The sequence below is a fragment of the Anomaloglossus baeobatrachus genome, unplaced genomic scaffold, assembly GCF_048569485.1.
Source record: "Anomaloglossus baeobatrachus isolate aAnoBae1 unplaced genomic scaffold, aAnoBae1.hap1 Scaffold_225, whole genome shotgun sequence".
In the NCBI taxonomy this organism is placed as follows: domain Eukaryota; kingdom Metazoa; phylum Chordata; class Amphibia; order Anura; family Aromobatidae; genus Anomaloglossus; species Anomaloglossus baeobatrachus.
Genome location: NW_027441998.1, coordinates 304,391 through 310,403, shown reverse-complemented (window position 1 = coordinate 310,403; position 6,013 = coordinate 304,391).

The window sequence follows — 6,013 nt, the reverse complement described above, 5'->3', positions numbered from 1 at the left end:
CCTCCCGTGGCGTCCTGAGAGCGGGTTCTCTGGAAGGAAATGCAAAGTTGTTTACACGGTTTACAGCTGCCCATTTTTCCTGTCTACGTTCCGTCAAGCGGGTATCAATACGCACACAGTGCTGGAGAAACAGTTCAAAATCCCCTGGAGATTCAGAACGAGCTAACTCGTCCTTGATGGTACCGGACAACCCCTTTCTGAAAACAGACAATAATGCATTGTTTCCCCAGTCGGTGTCTACCACTAACCTCTTGAACTCAGTGGCATATTCAACTACAGAACGCTTTCCCTGACGTAAGGAAAGGAGAGCCGATTCAGCGGTAGCACGGCGATTCGGATCATCAAACATCTGCGCCATTGCGGTCAGAAAATCATCTAGGTGATTTAAACGGATGTCCCGGTTCTCTATCATAGGATTAGCCCAAGCCAGTGCTTGTGAGGTTAATAACATAATTATACATAACACTTTGGACCGGTCAGAACGGTAATAATCAGCATGTACATCAAAAAACAGTATACATTGGTTCACAAATCCACGAAACTGACTACGGTCACCATTGAAACGGAATGGGGGTAACCTAGGCATACCGGCAGCTGATACGGACGTAGTGGGGCCGGCTTCCTGAGCCTCCACTCTGACTTGCAAGTCCTGTATAGCCGGACCCAGTACCTGGTGATCATGGCCCAGCTGTGCCTCCATATCTCTAAGTTTAGTCTGCACCACCTCCATCTCCTGCTGCAAGGAGTTAATCATAGAAAAGAGCTGATCTACTCCTCGTGTCTCAGTCATTGCCCCAGTGAAATCCTCTTGTGGCCTGAGTATAATGTAATACTATTGTATGTTTTGAGGATTTCGATAGCGTTAGGGCAATGACAGCCAGAGACGAGTTTGTGGTACAAGATGTTTATGATATGTAACCATGGTAGATACACAACGGAAATACACAGTATAACAAACACATGAAAATACCTTTCTGAAACGGAGCGAAGGGGATTCCCGGGGCCACGCACCAGACTCCCCCAGGGAGACCACCAGAGCGAACCCCTATACAGGGACTGTCCGGCAATCAACCCCGGAAGGCCTAAATGCGCCGCAGCCGGGACACAAGGGGCAAGCGGTAAAGTCCAGAAGTGTCCGTACGGGATGAAAGTCCAGAATGGTTATGAACCGGAAGAAACCGGGCAGACGTGCTGACCAAAGACGGCAGACGGAGTCCGGGCACAGTTTGAAGAAACCGGGTGTGGTCCAGAGTCGGTCGGTAGATTTTCAGGAGGATCCAAAGGTAATCAAGTAGCAGCAGCAGCAAAGCAGGAGCACACAGCAAGCAGTATACTCAGGCACTGGACTAGGCTTAGAGGCGGCCTTTTAAGCAGCTGGACAGGAAGTAGGGCAACAGAACATAAAACTCCATGTTAACCGAGGGCAAGCTCTTTCAAAAGAGGACTGGAAAACCCGGAAACCTGACAATGTGTGCATTCATGCACCACCCGGTACGCTACCCTTGCCAAATTGCTCACTCTAGATCCCCACACGATCCATGAAGCCGTTCCCCCGGTCACACCGCCTGCTGCCGGTTCCCACTCATCCCTGGGGGAGTTAGGCGAGTGGTATCGAGAGCTACATGTCGGCACTGATGATACCCCCATACACCACAAGGAAGGGGTATACCGGGTGGTACAGGAGTATGAGCGGGTTTTTAGCAAGCACCCTCTAGATTTTGGGCAGATTAAAGGGGTTCAACACCACATCCCTACCGGTACACACTCCCCTATTAAAGAGAGATACAGGCCTATTCCCCCTGCCCACTACCAATGCGCCAAAGACATGTTGAGGAACATGAAGGAGGCAGGGGTTATTAGGGACAGCTGTAGTCCCTGGGCCGCTCCGTTGGTGCTGGTTAAGAAGAAGGATGGCACCATGCGGATGTGTGTGGATTACCGGAAGATTAACCAGATAACGCATAAGGATGCTTACCCTCTGCCCCGCATCAAAGAGTCCCTGGCCTCGCTGAGAACCGCTAACTACTTCTCCACCCTTGACCTCACCAGCGGGTACTGGCAGGTGGCCGTGGCACCGGAAGACCGAGAGAAGACTGCCTATGGGACCGTTTTGCTGTACTTGGATGATGTGATTGTGTACTCACAGACGTATGAAGCCCACCTGGAGCACCTAGCCGAGGTGTTCGCGTCCCTTGCCAAGTATGGGATGAAGTTGAAGCCCTCAAAGTGTCATCTGCTGAAACCCAGAGTGCAGTACCTAGGACATGTGGTTGGTGCGGAAGGTGTCGCCCCCAACCCCGAGAAGATCACCGCCATCCAAGACTGGCCGAGACCGACCACAGTGAGGGAAGTGAGGCAGTTTCTGGGCCTGGTGGGATATTACCGTCGCTTCATTAAGGGGTACACAAAGATGGCTGCCCCCATGCAAGACCTCCTCGTAGGACAGACCAAGGGTGGTAGATCCCTAGTAGCCCCATTGGTGTGGGAAGAAAAGCATGAGGAATCCTTCCGCCAGCTGAGAACAGCCCTGACCGGAGAGGAAATCCTAGCGTACCCTGACTACAGCCGCCCATTCATCCTCTACACCGACGCCAGCAATGTGGGCTTGGGGGCTGTTCTATCCCAGGTCCAAGACAGAAGGGAAAAGGTAATAGCTTATGCTAGCCGAAAACTCCGACCGACTGAGAGGAACCCTGAGAACTACATCTCCTTCAAGCTTGAGCTCTTGGCACTGGTGTGGGCTATCACCGAGCGGTTCCGCCATTACCTGGCAGCAGCCAAGTTCACCGCGTACACAGACAATAACCTGCTGACCCATCTAGATACGGCCAAGCTGGGCGCGTTGGAGCAGCGGTGGGTGACCAGGTTAGCCAACTACGATTTCACCATCAAGTACCGGGCCGGCCGTACCAACGTCAATGCCAATGCACTCTCCCGGATGCCCCACCTGTCGGAAGAGGGGCCAGAGGATGATGACCTCGAAGAGATCGAGTTGCCTGCATTTCACCGGCCATTCACTGAGAAGGTGCACGTCTACCAACAACGGGTGAACCTGGATCCGCTGCCCCGACAGGACTGGCAGGAAGCTCAGGACCAGGCACCTGCTGTCCGCCTGGTCAAGACTCTAGTGGAACAGGGTTCTGCTGGGATAGACCCTGCTGCCCCTGCCGAAGCCCAACGTCTGTGGCAAGAATGGACCCGGCTATACCAACACCAGGGGAAGTTGTATCGCGAGCTGATTAATCCAAAGACTCACGAGAAGATCCGCCAGCTGGTGATTCCCCAGGCTAACGTGCCCACCGTCCTGCAAGCATACCATGATGGTGCAGTGCACTTCGGGTGGAAGAAGCTAGAGATGTTGTTAAGAGAGCGGTTCTATTGGAGTGGAATGCGGGAATCTGTGGAGGCCTGGTGCCGAGAATGTGGCCCTTGCGCATTGAGAAGGAAGGACGAGGCCAGCCAGAAGGCACCCCTACACTCGATCATTACACACCAACCGCTGGAGCTGGTTGCCCTTGACCATGTAAAGCTCACCCCCAGCCGAATTGGGTACACCTACGCTCTGACCATCGTAGACCACTACTCGAGGTTCCTGGTGGTTGTCCCAGTTAAGGACTTAACCGGCCGCACCGCTGCTAAGGCTTTCCAGGCTTATTTCTGTTGACCGCATTGGTACCCGGAGAGGGTGCTTACCGACCAGGGTCCGGCCTTTGAAGCAGAGGTATTCCAGGAATTCTGCCAGTTGTACGGCTGCAAGAAAATCCGGACCACGCCTTACCACGCCCAAACCAATGGCATTTGTGAAAAGATGAACCACTTGGTCCTGGGCCTCCTCAAGACGTTACCACTGGAAGAGCGGAACCTGTGGCTGGAGAATCTACCTGACCTGGTCGATATGTACAACAACATCCCTTCCAGCTCTACGAAATGCACTCCAGCATACCTGATGAGAGCTCGTCCCGGCCGGCTACCAGTGGATCTGGAAATGGGCTTGGAAGCTTCAGAAGCACTCCTGTCGACAGCTGAATGGGACACTCGGCGGAGGACACAGTACCGACAGGTCCAGGAGTATGTTGAAAAGAACGTGTGCCGGAGTCGGGGACAACAGGAGCAGTGCTTCAACAAGAAGGCGCCTGCCGGTTCCTTCCAACCTGGGGATGTAGTGCTGAAGCGGAAAAGAAGGGCCCACAAGCTGGATGATCAATGGGAAAAAACCCCGTATGTAGTCCAGCCCACAGGATGGGAGAATGGGAAGGCCTACCAGATCAGCCGTGACCAGGGGGGGACTTTGGCCACGGTTTCCCGAGACCACCTGAAGAAGTGCCCACCAGCATTGAGAGTAGCGGATGAGGCTCCAGTTCCCAGTCCAGTGGAGAAGGAAAAAGAGGTAATCCACACCATGATGGGTGATTTTCCAGCAGACTGGCCTACACAGAACGGTGCGGTGATCCTTCCAGTGATACTGTTCCCACAACCCGTGGATGAAGAAATGATGGAAACGGTTAACCGCGAGCCAGTGCCCAGGGATGTACCTGTACCCAGCTCCCCTACGCCTCCGCCTGCCCCACATGATAGCAGGGAGGAGGAACTGACTGTTCCCTCTGCCCCACTGCCTGTCACCACTGACACCGGATCCCGAAGGTCCACTCGCCCCAACCTAGGTAGACCCCCACTTAGGTACAGGGAAACTACTCTTTAAAAGGGGGGGGCTTTATGTGTTGAGTGTACCAGTTTGAAAGTTTTAAATGATAAGTAAAGATGATCAACCAAAGAAGTTTACCTGATTGAACCGTGATTAAACCGGCCGTTGCCGGCAACTGTTGTCCCCGTAGGGACTGTGCAACCATTGCGTAAGGAACTGCTTACGGACAAGCCCGAGAACTTGCAGGGCAACCACAAACTTAGTGCAATGTAAATAAAAATGTTTGTTGGCTTGACACCGTTACCGCCTCCGGAGAGGCTGATTTGGGAGGATGGGCCTGGAGGAAAGGGATGGCCTAGGCCCGCCACTACCGTAACCGGTGGCGATCCTCCGGGGGTTCAGGGGTCCCCTTGGACGTGGGCCCCCTGAAAGAGACAGAACCCGCTCGGGCAACTTGGTGCTGGACTGGGGTCAAGGGGTGCTGCCCGCTTCTTAGGGGCAGCATCAGGGCCAGGTTGTTTGGGTGGGAGAAGAGCGGAAGCTGTACCGTTGTAAAATGTTTATGATGCTTTTACATGTTTTACCGTTTTATTCTTTTTCAGTTGTGAAAATAAAACCGGTGATGGACGGGCAGCCCGCGGACGGTCTGCATTTTACTATAGGGGAATGTGGCGCCCTGGACAAGCCAGGTCGTCACAGGTACTACACCAACACGCTCTACACTCCGGCTAGGCACACCGAAGCTAAACACAAATCCTAGTTGCCTTCCTCCAGGGGCTGATGTCCACACCAGGGGGTGGGCCAGGCGGTTGATCCCACCCACCGAGGAGTTCACAGTCCTGGAGGCGGGAAAAGGAGTCAGATTAGAGATCAGTTTTGGAGTTAGAGAAGTGAAGAGGAGAGGAGACTGACCGTGTCCGTGTGTGTGGCCCGGGCACTCAGCAAGGTTGGCAGACGGTGGTGACCTTCTGCAGGAGAGGCTGATTGGAGTGAACCGTACGGACCGGGGATGGGCGGTGGCCCGCCGGTACCAGATCGGGGAGTGAAGAGAAGCCAGCACCATCCGGCAGGGCCTACGGACCCCGACCAGGCTAGGAGTCGCCGTAAAACCGGTCAAATCCGTTAGCGACAGGAACCTCCAGGGTTTCCCAGCAGTCAAGACCCGATTGAAGGCAACAGCTCACACCGTAGAGGGAAGCACAGTCACCGCCAAGGCTACAGTTCCCAGGGCCAGAGCCTGCGGGCAAAAGGGGCTCCCTCAGCATCCATCCAAGCTGGGGAGCGGGTTACCGGTGGGAAGCCCGCTAGATTTTGGGAGAATAAAAGGGGTCCACCACCACATCCCCACAGGTGCACACCCACCCATCAAAG